Source organism: Mixophyes fleayi, chromosome 4 (assembly GCF_038048845.1).
Source record: "Mixophyes fleayi isolate aMixFle1 chromosome 4, aMixFle1.hap1, whole genome shotgun sequence".
Classification (NCBI taxonomy): Eukaryota; Metazoa; Chordata; class Amphibia; order Anura; family Limnodynastidae; genus Mixophyes; species Mixophyes fleayi.
In genome coordinates, this window is record NC_134405.1 from 325,003,297 (window position 1) to 325,022,877 (window position 19,581).

Below are 19,581 nucleotides of genomic sequence, written 5' to 3' on the forward strand. Positions count from 1 at the left end.
GAGAGTGTAAAAATAAGACCTGCAGTCAGTGGTAGAGCAATCTCCTACTCGAGGTATCCCGTGATCATTTCAAATAATAAGTCAAACAAAGTTGGTTTATTATTGCACATCAGTTGTTAGTGTATGATGTTTCAATAGGTTTTATGGGCCTGAGCAGGGCCTGATTAAGAGTTACAGCCGCCCTAGGCGAATACACCGGTTGCCGTCCCCCACCTTGCCGCTCCCCACCCCACCTCCCACCACACTCATCTCTTCCCTGATCTTGCAGTGTAGACTACCTGATGTTCTCTCCAGCTTGTTCTTGGAGCGTTGTCAGTTGGCTTCTGGACACTTGGAGTCCTGTATTTAAAATGTGCAAAGAATGTATTATAGTGCAACATTTTAACAAACCCTGAATGATTCACACACAACATTCCATTATCACCATGTAACACACCGCCTAGTACAGACATAGACAATAAAATATATGAAAATTATTTACAATCATATACTAACATCTACCAGCCCTGACTGTCTAGTATTTAGCATTCTAGTCACCGCCACACAATACAGAGATCATGCCCCCCACAAGCTATTTCATCAGCTCCCCTCGCAGCCACTACATCCCTGCAGCCATTTTTATCAACCCCCACCAGAAGGTTTATGACTCCCACCATCCATTTTATCACCCACTCAACCACTCATTTGCTTACCCCCCAGTCAATTCATTAACCCTCTTCAGCCAATTCGTCACCCCACATAGTCAATTCATTAACCCCCCCAGCCAAATTATTAACCCTTCCCCCAGCCAATTCATCAGGCCCCACAGTCAATTCATTAACCCCCCCCCTCAGTCACTTCATTAACCCCCCAGCCAATTCATTGACCCCCCAGTCACTTCATTAGCCCCTCCCTCAGTCACTTCATCAACCCCCACCGTCACTTAATTAACCCCCCAGTCACTTTATTAACCCCTCCCAGTCACATTAACATCCTCAGTCACTTCATTAACCCCTCTCAGTGAAATCATTAACCCCCCCAGTCACTTCATTAACCCCCATTAGCCACTTCTTTAACCCCCCTCGTTCAACCATCAAGCAGTTAACAGTTATCCCCCTCCCCCAGTCATCTCCCTCCTTCTCCCTCCTTATGTTTAACAAATAGAACTTACCTTGAAGTCTTCTCTCTGGCACTTCTGTCTTCTTGACAGACAGCTAACAGCCCATCCCATGCTGTTAGCTGCCCTGTCAGTGCTGCGTGGGGCTCTGTATGGTCATGTGATCATCTCACATGACCACACTAAGCTTAGCACCCAGCTGCCCTGTCAGTGCAGGGGCGGGCTCTGTGACTAGTGTGGTCATGTGATCATCTCACATGACCACACTAAGCTTAGCACCCAGCTGCCCTGTGGGCTCTGTGACTAGTGTGGTCATGTGATCATCTCACATGACCACATTATGCTTAGCACCCAGCTGCCCTGTCAGTGCAGGGGCGGGCTCTGTGACTAGTGTGGTCATGTGATCATCTCACATGACCACACTAAGCTTAGCACCCAGCTGCCCTGTGGGCTCTGTGACTAGTGTGGTCATGTGATCATCTCACATGACCACACTAAGCTTAGCACCCAGCTGCCCTGTGGGCTCTGTGACTAGTGTGGTCATGTGATCATCTCACATGACCACACTAAGCTTAGCACCCAGCTGCCCTGTGGGCTCTGTGACTAGTGTGGTCATGTGATCATCTCACATGACCACACTATGCTTAGCACCCAGCTGCCCAGTCAGTGCAGGGGCGGGCTCTGTGACTAGTGTGGTCATGTGATCATCTCACATCAGAGCCGTAACTAGGCAGGTGCGGGCGGTGCCGTTGCCCAGGGCGCAAGCCCAAGGGGCGATGCAAACTTGCGTTCCAAATGCCAAAATTCCTGTTAGTGAGTGGGTGGATCTCTCTCTCTCTCTCATACTAGCAGAGGTTTTTTTTCTTCTACCATTAGCTGCATAAAAACTTTTAATATTTCAAAATAACCATTTCTAATTCAATTCACAAGGATTCTCAAACCACAAAAAGAGAGATGAGGTTCCATAATATCCAAGTTTCTTTATATATTTAAAAAAACATTAACATTAAAAAGCCGGGGGGAAGAGACGGTGGAAGTTCCCTTCACTAGTCGAATAAAAACATGAATAAGCTTGACAGATACTAAAAGTATTTCAGTATTTGGCTCTGAGAAACTATTTACAAAAAACAACTTAGAAAATTTAATTTCTAAGGGATGGCAACGCCTCTACGTGTCCCAACGTGTTCACCTCTCTGCGGCGTCGGCACCTGCCCCGCCCGCACCGGATGTCGGGCGTGACGTCAGCCGATAGAAAAGGTAAGTGAAGGAACGGAGCAAGGGGCAGCAAAGCAGGCAGCATGACCGGTTATTTATTTGAATCCCACCACTGTATGTATATATATATATATATATATATATATATATATATATATATATATATATATATATCATGCATTTGCACAAATATGTGTAACAGAATTCTTTCAGTAAAGTGCTAGCCACACCCCCACATTAGGTTGGCCACACCCATATGGCGAATGTCACTCCCACTTAGATGGGGGGTGCCGGTTCCCTGTCTCGCTCTGGAGGGTGCCACAGAAGTAGGGTACTTAATTACCGTTGTACTTTAATACTGTGCGGCGACCGCTGAGCATAATTTCCGCGGCCGCCGCACAGCTTCCGATGAATCCACAGGGAGTGGCGAGGGGCCATGGATCGCGACCGCCCTCCTCCCCTCCATCAGCTGATGGGGCGGACCTTTCCTCCGACGAATCTCCTCCACTCCCCCCTCCCCTCACTGACTGTCGGGCGTGACATCATCATCACGGCCCGACAGTGTCAGTGAGCAGCGAGGAGCGCCTTTAAGGTAAGGAAAAAGAGGGGAAGGGAACATTTAGACCCAGGGCGGGATAGGGGGGCGCATTGAGACTCAGGGGGCGGGATTTTAAAATTGTGCCTAGGGTACCGAGGACCCTAGCACCGGCCCTGCGCCCAGGGCACTAAAATGTCTATTTATGGCACTGTCTCACATGACCACACTAAGCTTGGCACCCAGCTGCCCTGTCAGTGCAGGGGAAGGCTCTGTGACTAGTGCATACTTCCCTACTTTCTCTATTCTGTTTCCGGGAGATGGGCGTGACTGGAGGGCGGGAGGGGGCGGGGCTGGGCAAATTGCATCATTTTGGCCCCGCCTCCACGGCGTAAATGACGTGGTGGCTGCAGCGGGATGCGGGAGACTGACCCGAATTTCAGGAGTCTACGGAACATTCCGGGAGAGTTGGCAAGCAGGGCCGTCTTTCCCATTGGGCACAATGGGCAGGTGCCCGGGGGCCCTGCAGCCCAGGGGGGACCGTCGAAGGCAGGAAAAAAAAAAAAACTGAAAAAAAAAGAAAGTACTTATCTTGCGGTCAGCTGGCGATCTGTCTCCCTCCATGGTCTCCTCCTCCGTTGAGAGCGGGAGTTCAGGTAATGGTTGATCCTTCTGACTAGAGAGGGAATTAACGTCCAATGTCCATTGATCAGAAGAAAAGGAAAGTGATATAAGATACCAGTGACTGATCTGTGACACAAACCATGTTACGGTGCAAATTAATTTATTGTTTTGCACATAAGTTAATTACTGTCTGTTTTTTCATCTAGCACACAAATTCTTGATAGTTTTATTTTTACATTGAAGTTTAACGTTCATGTAGGACATGCCCTACCTCAGCTATGAATCTGTCCCCACATTTTAAATTTACCTCCCCCTCCAATGCAACATGGTTTTGCCCAGGTGCAAAGTTACTACGTGTTTATGCTTTGCTCTCCTTAATGACTCAGGCCCAATAGCAATATTTGCTAAATAACTGTCATTATATGTGTGCTAATGTAAGAAGAGAAATTGAGCAAAATCTAATGCTAGTGTTATTGATGGTAAACATTGTGAGCCATAACGTGTTCCGGTATAGATATAATTGTGCTACAAGGCTTGAATGTTATGATTCTCAGGTTAATTTAGCTATCAGTTTGCCAATATTTAATTGTTGCCAGGTTTACCACAGAATCCTGTTGGGAAATTAAAATGGTTATGTTTTTGCCGAAAGAGGTTTCTAATCTTCCCAATGTTATGAGTATTTCTGAAAACATGGAGAGTATGGTAAGAAGAGCTATTATTTAATCTTTAAGACTGGATATGGTTGAATACATTCAGTGTCGGACTGGGGTATGAAGGGCCCACCAGGGGATTGCAACGCTAGGGGCCCACCAGAGGGGGTGTGGCCCGCCATCATCGAGGCGAGATCAGACACTAGAGGGGGAGTGGTCAGCCCAGGAAGGACAGCTCGCACCATAATGTAGTAAATAAAGAATGCAGTGTGTACATAAAGAGTTCACAGACTTGGCCTGCCCCTTAGATTGGACAGAACAGTCACCAAAAATCAGGATTTTCCCACTAGAATCACAATATTTGACAGACTGTCCTACCTGTTTTTGTCACTTTCACCACTGGAGGCTGCTAGTTTCAATAGTTGCGACTTGTCTGGATCCTGGAATGTTGGGGGCCCTATTTGGAATAAAAAATGGGTACATTTAGAAAATTCCAACCAGACCCAGCGTTAAATCAATAGGACCCACGATTAATACTTGCTCCTCCCCCCACTCTTCTTCATCACTCTGTCCCCTTCTGCCCCCTCTTCTTCATCACTCTGTACCTGCCCCCCTCTTCTTCATCACTCTGTGCTTTTCTGTTTCCCTCCCCTTGTCTCCGTTCTTTTACTTACCTTCCCTTCAGCTTCTTTCATATCTTTTCTTCTCTTCTTGTCTTCTGTCTTCTTTTTTCCGTGCTGGGTTCTCTCTGCGCCACTCCTCACTCAATGTCAGGCGTGACTTGATGATGTCACACCTGACATTCAATGCGAACAGAGAGGAGGGAGGAGGAGCACCGGCGCCATGATGTGGTAAGTATATATATATATATAATTTTTTTTTTTTTAAAAAAGCCTGCTTTCCCCACGAACAAAGAGGGCAGAGTTTACAGGGGTCGGGGCCACTGGGGGATAGCCCAGCTTCACGGCAGGCCAATCCGACCCTGAATACATCAGGGGCGGATCTAGAAAAGTACTGTACCCGGGGCGATTTAGGGGGGGGCGATTTAGGCCCCGCCCCTTTCTAAAATCTTAGGCTGCCGACAGCTGCACAGTATGTGCAGGTCCGTCCAGCCGTGACAGGCAGGGACAGTGTGCTGCCCGGCTGCTCGGATTGTGTTTTAAACACAATCAGAGCAGCCGGGCAGAACACTGTCCCTGCCTGTCACGGCTAGACGGACCTGCACATAGTGTGCATCCGTCGGCAGCAAGTGTCTGCTAGGGGGGGCGATCGCCCCGATCGCCCCCCCCCCCCTGGATCCGCCACTGGAATACATTTCATATATACAGAAGATTACATTGATATAACGGTGACTGATTATTGCGCAACCTGTTCTACTTATAAGCTGATTGGCTAATAATAGATGACTGTCTCAGGTAACGTTTCTTGAATGGAAGGTATGATTGTTTAAATATATTATCTGAGTGAAAATAAGGGGAAACTGGAGTATTACTTTATGCAATAACAGGCACTTATATAAGACTATCAGGTAAAGCGAGGTACAGTAGGGAGTGCTGACTAAAGCGATTTCCTTAATGTTATATTTATATGCTTGTATATACTTGATGCTAAAGTGCTATTGTGACATAATACCTGCTAATTAAATAATCCTGATTAATTTGTTTTATCGGCTTATCCAATTAATTGTGAAATAACATGTAGATGTAGGGGAAAATCCCGGAGTCAGTCTCTCTCTCTCTCTATACCGTATTTGCATATATATACATATATATATATATATATATATATATATATGTGTGTGTGTGTGTGTGTGTGTGTATATATATACATGCACACAAATTATTGTTTATTTCATATCTTTAAGAAAACACTTACTGACATGTTCCATTCTGTTTAGAGTCCTGTAGGCTTTGCTGCTCCTCTAAGTGATGACACATTGAAACAGCGCTGATCCATCCACGATAGAGGACAGACGTCTTCTGGTGGCTCTCCAACATCTCTAGAACTCAACAAAATTTTATAGAAAGTGTAAAGACCTTATCAATCGTCCGGCCAGTAAATCTGTGCACTCCCACCTGGGCTTCAACGCCCGGGAGCTGAGAGAAGACCTGACTATACTTTACCTCACGACAATATGTCTGAGAACAAGAGGAGGAAACCACCCTCTGCTAAAGGCGTGAACCTAGAGAAAGGTAGAAAAACATTTAGCAGAATAATAAGGGAAGATCAGTTTTCTATCAAGGTGCCTGGCTTGTTCTTATGAATACGCAGGTCCAGACGAAATTATCGGGCCTGAAGCTATGGAAAAATTCCGTGAGAAACTTGACGTCGAACCAGACTATAATTATCTTGGTTCTGGCCTGGAGGCTGGAGGCTAAAGACATGGGCTTTTTCACAAAGGAGGAATAGCTAAAAGGAATGAGCTTGTTACATTGTGACAGCCCAGAGAAGTTACAGGGTCAAATTGATTATCTACGCGCTCAACTGAACGATGACACCACATTTACCAAGTATTTACCAATATGCTTTTGCTTTTTGCTAGGGACAAAGATCGACAAGGTTTGGATTAGGGATGAGCGCGCTCGGATTTCTGAAATCCGAGCCCACCCGAACGGTGCGGATCCGAGTCGGATCCGAGACAGATCCGGGTATTGGCGCCAAATTCAAAAGTGAAACTGAGGCTCTGACTCATAATCCCGTTGTCGGATCTCGCGATACTCGGATCCTATAAATTCCCCGCTAGTCGCCGCCATCTTCACTCGGGCATTGATCAGGGTAGAGGGAGGGTGTGTTAGGTGGTCCTCTGTGCTGTTTAGTTCTGTGCTGTTTAGTTCTGTGCTGTTTAGTTCTGTGCTGTTTAGTTCTGTGCTGTTTAGTTCTGTGCTGTGCTGTGCTGTGCTGTGCTGTGCTGTGCTGTGCTGTGCTGTGTTCTGCAGTATCAGTCCAGTGGTGCTGTGTGCTGTGCTCTGTCCTTCTGAGGTCAGTGGTGCTGCTGGGTCCTGTGCTGTGTCCTGTTCAGTCCAGTGGTGCTGTGTCCTGTGCTCTGTGCTTCTAAGGGCATAGTTATTTCCCCAATATTCCCCTGTGTTTAAAAAAATAAAAAAAAGTTTTTTTTATAAAATACCAAAAACTACTTTAATATTTTTTAATTACCACAAAATTTTCACAACCAATCCTGCAGTATAAGCCCATTGGTACTGCAATATTACCAAGTTCACACATTCAGCAGTAAAAGTCCAGTGGTACTGCAATATTACAAAGTTTACACATTCTGCAGTATCAGTCCAGTGGTGCTGTGTCCTGTGCTCTGTCCTGCTGAGTTCCGTAGTGCTGCTGGGTCCTGTGCCGTGTCCTGTTCAGTCCAGTGGTGCTGTGTCCTGTGCTCTGTGCTTCTAAGGGCATAGTTATTTCCCCATTATTCCCAAGTTTGTAAAAAATAAAAAAAAAGTAAAAAAAAATAAAAAATTAAAAAAAAAAATAAAATATAATAATTATAACCAAATTTGCAAAACCAATCCAGCATTATAAGTCCATTGGTACTGCAATATTACCAAGTTCACACATTCAGCAGTAAAAGTCCAGTGGTACTGCAATATTACAAAGTTTACACATTCTGCAGTATCAGTCCAGTGGTGCTGTGTCCTGTGCTCTGTCCTGCTGAGTTCCGTAGTGCTGCTGGGTCCTGTGCCGTGTCCTGTTCAGTCCAGTGGTGCTGTGTCCTGTGCTCTGTGCTTCTAAGGGCATAGTTATTTCCCCATTATTCCCAAGTTTGTAAAAAATAAAAAAAAAGTAAAAAAAAATAAAAAATTAAAAAAAAAAAAAAATATATAATAATTATAACCAAATTTGCAAAACCAATCCAGCATTATAAGTCCATTGGTACTGCAATATTACCAAGTTCACACATTCTGCAGTATCTTGTGCTACATATAATGGAGAGCAAAAATTTGGAGGATAAAGTAGGGAAAGATCAAGACCCACTTCCTCCTAATGCTGAAGCTGCTGCCACTAGTCATGACATAGACGATGAAATGCCATCAACGTCGTCTGGCAAGCACGATGCCCAATCTCCTAGTACAGGGCATGTAAAATCCAAAAAGCCCAAGTTCTCAAAAAACAGCAAAAAAAGAAACTTAAAATCATCTGAGGAGAAACGTAAAGTTGGCAATATGCCAATTACGACAAGTAGTGGCAAGGAACGGCTTAGGCCCTGTCCCGTGTTCATGACTAGTGGTCCAACTTCACCCAAGGATCAAAGCCCTCCTCCCCCCCCCTACAAAAAATTTAAGAGAGTTATGCTGTCAGCAACAACAACAAAACAGCAAAGAACTCTGCCTTATAAACAGATGACATCACAAATCCCCAAGGCGAGTCCAAGGGTGTTGTTGGTTGTGAACCCTGACCTTCCCATCACTGTACGGGAAGAGGTGACTCCATCCAGCATTTGCAGCACGCCCTCTGCATATGCTGGAAGGATCACCCACAGTCCAGTTACAGATTTGGCTAATGAAGGTGTGAATGTTGTGCACTGGGAGGAGGATATTGATGTAGCTGGCGCTGAGGAGGATGTTGATGATTATGATGCAGACAGATACCAAATTGCATTTCTCAATTTCTATTTATATTCTAGATTATATAACGGCTGAAAAGTTTTCTGTTTTACTCCTAGTGGAGAGGGGATCTGATGCAGACAGATACCAAACTGCCTTTGTCCATTTCTTTGTATATTTGAATTGCTAGTTCTACAGTCTATGCAGGCTGCTTTATTTATATTCAACTACAAGTGTAGGGCGGGGGGGGGGCATAGATAGCCACCAAAGTAACGTGGTCCATTTAATTTCACTTTCTAGCTCCACAGTCTGTGCAGCCTGCTTTTTTTTATCTTCAAAGTATTTATATTTACAAGCCTTGCAATCTAAATTAACTAGAGGTAGTGACGTGGTAGAACTCCAAAAGGCAGTTTGGAAGCCCCTGTACAAACTGGCTCTATTTTTTAACTGAGTTGTCCCCCCTCCAGTGTGTACTCGGAAAGAGTTTTTAGTGCAGCGGGGAACCTGGTCAGTGAGCGGCGAAGGAGGTTGCTTCCTCACAACGTTGAAAAAATGATGTTTATAAAAATGAATAATCAATTCCTCAATGAAGTACAGCACTGCCCTCCAGACAGTACAGAGGGACTGTGGTTGTGGAGTCCAGCGGGGACGAATTGATAATGTGTGAGGAGGAGGAAGTACACACTGTAGGGGGAGAGGAATCAGAGGTTGAGGATAAGGACGACATCTTTCCTCAGTAGAGCCTGTTTAGTTTGTACAGGGAGAGATGAATTGTTTTATTGGTGTGGGGGCCCAAACAAACCAATCATTTCAGCCACAGTTGTTTGGTAGGCCCTGTCGCTGAAATGATTGGTTTGTTAAAGTGTGCATGTCCTATTTCAACAACATAAGGGTGGGTGGGAGGGCCCAAGGACAATTCCATCTTGCACCTTTTTTTTTGGCATTATGTGACCATTCAACAGTCGTTTGCCATGTTCAAAAAGTAAAAGAAAATGCCAACAAATTCAATAAATTAAATCAAAAGTTAAATGCCCTGTCATTATTTAAAACAAGAGGTTTTGACGTGCTAGAATTAGTGTAGTGTTAAGATGTTATAAACACTACACTTGGAAATTGGAGGAGGTAATGTGGCCCCGGTATCAAATTGGGTACCGGGGCCACCCCACTACGCAGTCCAGATACTTGTTTGGTGGAATTCTGACACGTGGAGGGTGTATTTATTTTATTGTGGCCCCGGTATCAAGTTGGGTACCGGGGCCACCCCACTACGCAGTCCAGATACTTGTTTGGTGGAATTCTGACACGTGGAGGGTGTATTTATTTTATTGTGGCCCCGGTATCAAGTTGGGTACCGGGGCCACCCCACTACGCAGTCCAGATACTTGTTTGGTGGAATTCTGACACGTGGAGGGTGTATTTATTTTATTGTGGCCCCGGTATCAAGTTGGGTACCGGGGCCACCCCACTACGCAGTCCAGATACTTGTTTGGTGGAATTCTGACACGTGGAGGGTTTTTTAATTATATTGTGGCCTCGGTACCAAATTGTGTACCGGGGCCACCACACTACGCAGTCAAGATAGATAGATGCGTATCATAGATAAAGTACATTCAGTGGTGTGGGGCAAATTGAAAAATATTCAAAATGCACTGACATTATCAAAAACAAGAGGTTGTCACACGCTAAAACTCCAACATGTATATGATGGAGAGGATGGAGGAGCAGCCGTATGTGTAGTGTAATGCAGACCTGTTGAAGGTTTTTTATATATTTTATTGTGGTGCCCAGTGCCCACTCCTCTACGCAGTCCAGGTACATTTATTGGTGCGATTCATAAAAGTTCAGGGTTTTTAATATATTGTGGTGACCCACTCCTCTACGCAGTCCAGGTACATTTATTGGTGCGAATCAAACAAGTTGATGGTTTTCTTATTATATATATTGTGGTGACCCACTCCTCTACGCAGTCCAGGTACATTTATTGGTGCGATTCATAAAAGTTCAGGGTTTTTAAGATATTGTGGTGACCCACTCCTCTACGCAGTCCAGGTACATTTATTGGTGCGATTCATAAAAGTTCAGGGTTTTTAATATATTGTGGTGACCCACTCCTCTACGCAGTCCAGGTACATTTATTGGTGCGATTCATAAAAGTTCAGGGTTTTTAAGATATTGTGGTGACCCACTCCTCTACGCAGTCCAGGTACATTTATTGGTGCGATTCATAAAAGTTCAGGGTTTTTAATATATTGTGGTGACCCACTCCTCTACGCAGTCCAGGTACATTTATTGGTGCGAATCAAACAAGTTGATGGTTTTCTTATTATATATATTGTGGTGACCCACTCCTCTACGCAGTCCAGGTACATTTATTGGTGCGATTCATAAAAGTTCAGGGTTTTTAAGATATTGTGGTGACCCACTCCTCTACGCAGTCCAGGTACATTTATTGGTGCGATTCATAAAAGTTCAGGGTTTTTAATATATTGTGGTGACCCACTCCTCTACGCAGTCCAGGTACATTTATTGGTGCGATTCATAAAAGTTCAGGGTTTTTAAGATATTGTGGTGACCCACTCCTCTACGCAGTCCAGGTACATTTATTGGTGCGATTCATAAAAGTTCAGGGTTTTTAATATATTGTGGTGACCCACTCCTCTACGCAGTCCAGGTACATTTATTGGTGCGAATCAAACAAGTTGATGGTTTTCTTATTATATATATTGTGGTGACCCACTCCTCTACGCAGTCCAGGTACATTTATTGGTGCGATTCATAAAAGTTCAGGGTTTTTAATATATTGTGGTGACCCACTCCTCTACGCAGTCCAGGTACATTTATTGGTGCGATTCATAAAAGTTCAGGGTTTTTAATATATTGTGGTGACCCACTCCTCTACGCAGTCCAGGTACAATTATTGGTGCGATTCATAAAAGTTCAGGGTTTTTAATATATTGTGGTGACCCACTCCTCTACGCAGTCCAGGTACATTTATTGGTGCGAATCAAACAAGTTGATGGTTTTCTTATTATATATATTGTGGTGACCCACTCCTCTACGCAGTCCAGGTACATTTATTGGTGCGATTCATAAAAGTTCAGGGTTTTTAATATATTGTGGTGACCCACTCCTCTACGCAGTCCAGGTACAATTATTGGTGCGAATCATAAAAGTTCAGGGTTTTTAATATATATTGTGGTGACCCACTCCTCTACGCAGTCCAGAAAGATACCTTGTTGCAACGTTTTGGACTAATAACTATATTGTGAGGTGTTCAGAATACACTGTAAATTAGTGGAAATGCTTGTTATTGAATGTTATTGAGGTTAATAATAGCCTAGGAGTGAAAATAAGCCCAAAAACTTGATTTTTAAACTTTTTATGTTTTTTTCAAAAAAAATCCGAATCCAATACCTTAAATCCGAACCGAGACCTTTCGTCAAGTGTTTTGCGAGACAAATCCGAACCTCAAAAATAACGAAAATCCGGATCCAAAACACAAAACACGAGACCTCAAAAGTCGCCGGTGCACATCCCTAGTTTGGATATCGATACAGCGAAATCCATAACTGCTGCTAGGAAGAACGTGGCCCTTACTTTCTACATTTTATCAGTTTCTGGAGCAATGGAGACACACGGGTATCAGAAAAGATCAGTAGAACATGGTGTTAGAGTTTAGTCAGACTTTCCAAGCCGATCTGGGAAGCTACGATGAAAATGGCTCCTGGCCCATTCTCCTCTACGAATTTGTGGAGTGGAATAAAGTCCATCAGACAATATAGTAAGATCTCTTCAGATGTCCTAACATGAAGTGTTTGACGCATATTTTCATCTTTGGTGAAGCTGTCTACTTATTATAATTTTGTTGTACATTTATACTTGTTTTCACCACAAATAAAGATATGTGATAGTACTTATCAAGTATGGCAATCTTTTTCTGACTTTTTCTTTCTTTTTAAATCATTAATTCACAAGATAATGATCAGTGTTGGCTTCCAACCCATTCAATTATTTAGGACATGGAATAAGTTTTGTGTTTTCACTGATGACTTTCCGGGATGAAAACAACATTTTTGGTTTATCTTACAAGTTCTCTTGTGTCTAACAATCTATACACCAGTGTAGTTGGTATCTTGTTTTTTTTACAATGACAATGTGAATGGTCCATTGTCAAGGGGGGAAGTAACGTGTAGTCAAATATTGCAATTTCCCATTTTAAGAGTTTCTGAATATTCTTAACATTTGAACTTGCAACAGTTTCTATCAAATGGATTGTCGATGTGTCTCAAGCTTAGAACCAATTAAGTGGGTCTAATTTTAAGCATCTTTTCATTAGTACACTCATTAAGAGTTTAATTAAAGGGAGATGCCACTGCAGTTTAATTTTGCCAATATCCCACTCTATGTGGAAATTTAATTGACCGCAAGATATTTTTTAAGACAGTGTTAAGTCATTTTAACGCTGTTTTTTTTATCATTTTCGAGCGGGTTAACTTTACCCGCGACTCAATTCCATTTTTAACGCTCAGTTTTTTTTCATGAAACGGTCCCCTCGCGCTCCAGTAAAAGGTCTATTGAAAGTATGCGCGTGCGAGAGGCAGCCGCGTTAAAAGCTATTCAATTGTTTTTTAACACGGCGGATTAAACAGGCCAATATGCTGTTTTATCTCGCACCTCTTTGGGGTGTGATAAAAATAAAAAACCTAAGAAAACTATTTGAAATCATGTAATAATGAAATAAAAAGATAAACTATGTTTATCAGTAATGCCTAACATGTAAAAGTTGATTTTCTTGTGAATAAATAATGAGAAAAAAAACCCATAAAAAAATAAAATAAAATAAAAATCACTAATTAAATATATTTATGTATGTTTTTGGTACAAATATGTATGTACTAATGTGTTTTGAAATGGTATAGATGATTCTATAGTAAAAAATAGTTAAATAAAAAATATGCTGAAGAAAGTACTGTAATGTAGATATTATCAAATAGAATGGTTGTGTAATGCAATCTAATGTATGAAAATGTATGCCAGTCATTTCTTTGTGTTATACATGACAGCGTTAAACACTCCCCTAAAAACTCGCAAACACAATGATTAACGCTCGGGGGCAGCGTTGCCTCTTTTTCAATTGAATTGCACGAGTTTTCATGCTGCGTTAACTTAAAACGGTCATTATATCAGTTGAAAACCCGCGTGGGATTTTTTTTTTTTACCGCTGAGGGAAAAAAGAAAAACTTGCGGTCAATTGAATTCCTCCCTATGACTAGCTAATCAGGGGCAGCAGTCTCCCCCCTGTGACTGGCATCTTTCCTGTGATCTAGACCTGCTGAACATTGAATTTATAACGGAAGTGGACCAGTCTGCTGACTGCTGCTTATGGAAGTCAGTCAGATACTGTTTTTTAACAGCAGGACTTTAACTAGTGGAAGCAAATTTCTGGTCGCTATGCTTAGAGCTGTGAGTTTGACCAGGTTATTAAATAAACCTTTACCTATTCAATTTTTTCAAATGTGGTCTTTGTGCTGGTTTTTACAAATGACTCTACAGCTAATATAACATTGGTCAACGTCTGTAATAAATAGTCTAGAGCCACTTTGTATCCCGGCCTCCTGCATTCAAGTCCCTATATCGCCTCTCCATGCTTGTCCCAAATACTAAACCCACTGCTATAAATCCACCCGTTATTTAAGCAGATTCCCTATTTCGCTAAACGTGTCTCTCAGTGTCATTATATATTGTTAATTTTCTCAGCATAAGGTCCTTACATTGAGCAGTGACAGAACCCACATTATAATTACAATTTCGGAGTGGATTATAAAAGGGAGATGGAATATGTTGTATCTGACACATGGTAGCTCACTTGCTCTTAACTTTTTCTCCCAAATGTCATGTTTGTTGTCCAATTGTTTGTCTAATTTTCATGCTGCAATAAAGATTCTAGAATCATTAAAAAAAAAAAAGGACGAATGGTCTGCAGTGGATATTGCACCCTTTCTGAATTGCCATTTTGGGCTGTGTACCTATTCTGTGATGTACCCGGATTTGGTTTCATTGTCTCGGCTCCAGGGAACCTGCTGTTTGCACCATACTAGGTGTCATGTTCGTTGGATATTTTGTATCTCATCTCCTTACTATTCCCATTCACCCATCAGGTATGGATCCAGTTATGACCGCTGATATCTCAGTGATACTGATAACCTGAGAGAATACACATTTAAATTGTCTTTCTCATAGTGGCTTTTCCCGACTTGTATGCACTGTGGTGATCAGTTGCAGATCATAAATTATTGCTATGTGACATTAAATGCAATTGAAAATTCTCCTTCATCCCTCTTTACCTGAATTTCTTTAGTAAGTTATTTCCTCCACTGTGCATCAGACACCAGCACTGTGATCTCCTCAAAGTGGGGATACATTGCGCCCCCTCTGTTGGACTATGTAGGACACAGCATGGGCACCAGAGGCTTCAGATTGAGCGGGTGTATTGTTTAGGGAATAACTCTGCTCCTGACTGAGACTACCAGACAGATATTTGTGAAAACACAACTCTAAACTGAATTGACCAGCGCTGACATATAATACTACGGGTGGAGGGGGCAGCCTTTCGGGCCCAGAGCAGTAGGGGTTATTAAAGTTATTTTTATCGTTTACCAATAATTGTTGTCTATGCAATTTGTGTGGTTCCAAAGCACAAAGTGATTTATTAGCAAAAGCAAAAGAATAACAGTTCAATAAGTACAGCCGATACATACGCTGCACTCTGCTGGATCCAGCTATAGTCATTCAGTCCTGAAGTCTGTGGTCAAAGTGACTGCATGCTGGTTCCAGAGCTCCTACTTATATAAACTCAGTGATACAGTGAAAACAATACAGATGATTTGACATGTTTCCATAGGTTCAGGCTTCAGGAAGCTCCAGTGTAATGCAGGTCATTGGCCAGTTCAAACGATGCCATCCAAGGGTGGGAGTGAGCTCTCCAGAAGATTCATACTTAATCTTCCCGCCAAGAACTAGTTCAAATTGGTCTATTTGCATTACACAGACAATACCATTCTAATCATTTATTCCCTATCATCCATAACTAGCATACGCAAGGTGCGATCCTTTCCGCGATAGAACCGGACGTCTGCGGATAAATAGGGGATTAAAATGATACCAGACATGATATGTTTCCTGTATCCTGAACCTTAGATCTCACCAACATGTACATATAACCTTATAATATTTAACTATGAACTAAATAACATCTGTTCATAAATGACTATTATAAAAATGAACTATATACAAGTGAATGTGTAAGTGTGAGTGTATGCGTGCGCTATTTATCATGTGATTGCGCCATGACACATAGCGTTCTGATCACAATTGCACGGTAAAACAATAATAATCAATATACTTTCATCCAATTATTTGACTTTGACAGCTTTCACACTGCTTTGGTCAGATTTGACCCTGAAAAGAAGATGAATAAATCACAGTAGGAGCTTTTTTCCTGGCTCCCTAGGGCTCCTCCATTACTCTACATTAAGGGACCTTAGGCCTATCAGCCAGCTCTCCATTGCCTCATGCTAACCACATGAAGACTGGCACACTGGCATTGGGTAGAAAATGCTCACGGCTTTATTCACGAATCAACATATGAAAACGACACGCAGGACTGTCATGGTTACCACCTCAATAAACCAAGGCGTGTAATGCCTACCATGCAAGCACCACAAGAATGCCTCTCAGAACCAGCGCTTGGCACCAATGACCCCTACACTCGTCCTTGGCACGCTGCCCTTGGTGGCCCAATCATTGAGGCATGCAAGCTTCTGTACCACTGCTGGCTCCCATCCCATTATTCTGCCTTACTCACCGTGTTTCCCTTCCTAATACCTGTGTCAATGAGCCAAAACAGTAATATTACCAAATGTGGAAAATTCATTAAAGGAATAGCACGACTACGAGGCAAAACACAGTTAAAACAAAACAATCCACCTTTTCTTTAATGTTTTTTTCCTTTTTACATATAGATATCTATAGATCCACCCCTGTATACATACATATTTATAACTATATCTATATACCTAAATGCATGTACACAGGTTTTTTTTTTAAAGAAATGCTGCTCCAAAAATTGTGTGGGGGAAATTAGGTTGGAACTATTACCTGACTCCCTGTCCCTTAAGTTTAAAACCTGACCCATCAGCCCACCTGTCGCCCCTTCCCATCCAGCGGCCACTGGCCCTCTAACAACCCAGTGTGAAAGGGGCGATGGGCTCCACCTACTCTTCCCCTTTTCCTATCTGCCACCTTGAGAGCTGCCTGGCAGCCGCGCCCCTTATATATCTCCAGGGTTATTTTGCAGCTGTACCCACATGAAGTTACCACACATCATCGCAATCCGTGATTGGTCAAGCGGCGGCTTCTGACTGGCTGGCCAGCTAGTTGGCGTGCTCATCGGAAATTTACCCATTTTATGCTGGGAATAGCTATCATGTGGTCTGTCTTGCCTTTGTAGGGGCACCATATTTGAACATTTTAACCTGATTCCCCCCTGCCAGGGGTATCAGGAGAGGCCCAGTGCTATGCAGCATTGGACCAAGCTTCTCTAGGCGTGGGGGCCTGATTTTCTGTTCGTCCCTGCCACCCCCCGTTCCCCAGAGGACCGAGCCCAAAGCTAGGCTGTTAGAGAAGGGGAAGGGATTTTTTTTTTTTAAATTCTTTAATTCATTTTTGAACTTCCGTCCTGCATAATAGGTTTGCAGACCACACCTTCATAAATCACATAGTTTGTATACCATCCATTTAAAAGATTGGAAAGGGGTTTAAAATTGTGCGGTTTAAAAACATTACATTTTATACGTAGTTAACCTCATGCTTTCCAAATTGCACATAAAATTTCCAAACCGCACTTTAGTGAATATACCCCTAAGTGTGCCAGCAATATCCACCAGTTATCGCAGGATGTCACTCCTTTTCACAGCTTCCACAAAAAAACATTTCAGAGAGTTAAATGAGCTTCCAACCCTCCAACAAATGTAATATATTGGTTTGTACGTGGCCTCCTGCAACATCTACGAAATACATCGCTTTATCTTTTTGGATTCCCTATGTTTGATTTTTTTTTAACTCAAGACTTGATATAATGCAGACAGAGGGGTGTATTTACTAACCTGCGGGTTTGAAAAAGTGGAGATGTTGCCTATAGCAACCAATCAGATTCTAGGGCCTGATTCATTAAGGATCTTAACTTAAGAAACTTCTTATTTCAGTCTCCTGGACAACATGAAAAAACAGTCAGTATTTAACTTATGTGCAAAACAGAAAACTAATTTGCACCCCATGCATTGTAACATGGTTTTGTCCAGGAGACTGAAATAAGAAGTTTCTTAAGTTAAGATCCTTAATTAATCAGGCCCCTAGTTATCATTTATTTAGTGCATTCTACAAAATGACAGCTGGAATCTTATTGGTTGCTATAGGTAACATCTCCACTTTTTCAAACCCGCAGTTCAGTAAATATACCCCAGAGAATTTTATTGCCCCTGGGAACGACACAAAACTGCTCTGTGAATCCAATTGTGGCTTCACAATAGGAGGTGCTTTATCACACCAAAACTAGTTATTAGTTTAACTATATTTCACTGTAGAATGCACTTGTTCTATTTAAACTATTAAAGTACTTTGCTAAAATAAAGGAAAACTATATAAAGACCTACACAATCCAGATCATTTTATACTTTATAGAATGACCTATATTAACCTCTGTTCGCTCGGGAGAGAGCATTTTAGAAAAAGCGCTGTTAATGCGCTATGCTCTCTCCTGGCCAGGCTTCCCCAACCCAGGACAGTGCGATTAAGGAAGTCGACCCAGGAAAAAGCGCTCTAGTCTGACGACCAAACTCACCATCAGAATTCAGTGTTCAGATTGAATGCTCTTTGCTCCTGGAGGACGCTCGCTTGGGAGAGAGCATAGCACTGAATAAGCGCTCTCTACCGGATGAACAGGAATGACATCATACGACCTGGTGACAGGTCTACCTTAATAGATTAAAAAACAACAACTTATTTTCTGAACTACTGCATTGAATAAATTATTTTGACAAAAACAATGTTTTTTGTTTTTTTTAAAATTATTTAAGTGGCTTTAAATGTGCTAACAACATTTTTAATTGTTTTTGAAAATCCCAATTAAAATAAACCTCCATTATAGCTGAACAAATGACACAATATTTTGCTAGTTACTAAGTAACAGCTCGTTCAAAGAGCGAACTGGAGCCTACTGCAATTGTATTCAATATTTAAACTGCAGCCGAAGCGTTTGTGGGTTATACACTAGTTACAATTGTAACAAGACTTCAATGTCAGAATAACACAATACTCATTCCCAATAAGCAAAGTACAAGTTTAAAGTCAGACTACTGATTACTGCTTTAATTTCAGATGATTTCATTTATTGGTTTGTACATGCATCCTGCAACTCTAACTGTGTACATTGTTTTATATTCCAGCCGCACGTCTCTGCCTTTTAGCCATGTGTATATATAATCAGGCAGAATTGTTTATTTTTGCCTTGAGATATGGTCTTCATATGCAACTGCAACCATTAAGGACTCGGCTGAAGAATTGGAGGGCCTGATTCACGTCTGCACGCAACTTGTGTGTTAAAAAACAGCATGCAACTTGTGCGCGGTTAGTGGGCGTAAAAAATACGGGTGAATCCAAACGAACTTACTAACAAACACAGGACTTGAATCAGCCACATCTGTCTGAAAGATAATTAGTCGTAGAAATAATAATAGACACGCTCATGGATGGAGCAGGACACACCCCTTGTCCAGGACAGGACACGCCCACTTTGTCGGTGCTTCGTGTGGCTCAAAAGTGCCCTTTGCATAATCTCCCTGAAATCATTTTTCA

General features: G+C 42.3%; 1 pseudogene; it reads left to right on the forward strand.

The window, feature by feature from the left end:
- Positions 1-1,822: 1,822 nt before the first annotated feature.
- Positions 1,823-12,571, forward strand: LOC142150205 (DCN1-like protein 5; annotated as a pseudogene).
- The last annotated feature ends 7,010 nt before the right edge of the window (positions 12,572-19,581 follow it).